The sequence below is a fragment of the Crocodylus porosus genome, unplaced genomic scaffold (assembly GCF_001723895.1).
Source record: "Crocodylus porosus isolate Cpor-Errol unplaced genomic scaffold, CroPor_comp1, whole genome shotgun sequence".
NCBI lineage: Eukaryota > Metazoa > Chordata > Crocodylia > Crocodylidae > Crocodylus > Crocodylus porosus.
Genome location: NW_017728939.1, coordinates 5,090,711 through 5,092,575, shown reverse-complemented (window position 1 = coordinate 5,092,575; position 1,865 = coordinate 5,090,711).

Genomic DNA, 1,865 nt, shown 5'->3' with positions numbered 1-1,865 from the left:
TCTGTTCTTAGATCCACCAGTTCATCCCATGTTATTAAGCTGAGTGTTGTTATATACTCAGCAGGTCCTTAGTCTGAACGCCTCAAACTCATAATGGAAGAGTCTGTGGGAATGAAGTGTAAATCCAGTGTGGCAATACCTATCTATGGAAGGATTAGCAAGATGGATTTTGGCATACTGTGTTAAGTGGCCTAAGGCTAGCAGCTCTTAGAACCAGATATACCTTTGAGGTGCGGTTAAGGTACCATGTTGCAACTGCTATAGCCACTGAGAGCAAGACAAAATATTTTAACAGTGTTCTGTAAAGCAAGGGTGTGGCATTATCAGGAATACTGGGTTCAGTCCAACTCGCATCATTACCAGAAAGTTTTTGCAAGATGAGAGTGGGTTCAAAACAGGGCAACAAGAATGACAAACGGTCTGGAAAGAACTCCTTATCTGATGAGAAAATGGAAAGACAGGATTGTTTATTGTAAAAAGATGATGATTACGAGGGATTGATACAGGCAGAGCTGCTGGGAGCAATTTCAGCATATTTTGTCAAAATGGAACGTTTCAGTGAAGCCAAAACATTAATCAGAAATGGAAGAGGCAGATGTCATAGCAGGGCAATTACAATGCTGGTGTGCAGCGCAGGACATTCTGCTCTGCTTAAATTAGGAGTGAAGTAGTTTGAAACACTGTAGTCTGCATTACTCAGAGACAGGATTTGATCTTGGGTCTTCCCCAGTGACCTAGTCACCCGGCACATAGAATACGACACACTTACACGAGCCACTTAAGATAAAAAGTACATAAAATGGCAGATAGTGAAAACCTGCTATTCTCTGATATGAGAACAAAGGGGACATCTTATCAAATGGAGCAGTAAGAGATTGAAAACACATTTTTTCATGCTGTGGAACTCATGGCCGCAGTGCGTGACACCGGGCAAGAGTTTAGCAACGTTCACAAAAGGACTGGATGTGCACGACTGACGATATCAGAAGTTAACAGCTAACATTAGCCAGTCCTGCAAGTGCTATGAAACGTCACCTTTCAGACCAATGGTTTGACCTCAGCTTTCTTGTGCTCCGGGCTCCCTTTGGAAAACGCCAGCTCTTGGCTTTCATTCGCTGCTAGACTCTCGAAAAATACCAGAGCAAGTCTTCCATACCAAAGGCTTCAGGAAGCTCACAGCAGGGCATAACATCCTCGACTGCCTGAACTCCGATTTCAAATCTCTGGGTTTATCTCATCTCGTGAGTGGCGTGTTAGCATTGGCACACCTAACGATGCTGACATGGGGTGGGCGGCACCCTTAGAAAGACCTCACTGCGCCCGGTTGAGAATCGTGGCTCGCCACCTCACACCAGAGATCAGGAGCAGACCCCACGGCGTGCGCTGGGGCACTTGCCCCTCCTTTTATTCCTGCTCTGCCCAAAGTTTAAAACCACCCGCCTGGCAACAGCAGCAGCGTTTCTAGTGGGGCAGCACTAAGGGAGTCAGCACACTTCGAGGCTCATTATAATCTACCTGGTCCTTTCCTAATGCTTCGATCCACAGGTGCTAATGACCCTCAACCCTCCTCAAGCGTCTCTATTTTATTATCGATCATCATTATTATCATCATCATTACAATTAATTATTAACCATCATTATGGACCCGTAATTATTACAACGATCAATTATTATAGTAATTGATTATTAATTATCATTAATATAGTTATTAATTATTATCAACCATTTTCAGTCGCGGCTAGCTACCAGTGTAGCCAGCACTGCCGGAGACCCGCTTTTCAAGGGTGTCGCAGAAGCAGCCCCGCCCCGCCCCGCCCTCCGGGGGTTTAAAGGGCCCGGCAGGGGGGCGGGGCCTGGCCCGCGGC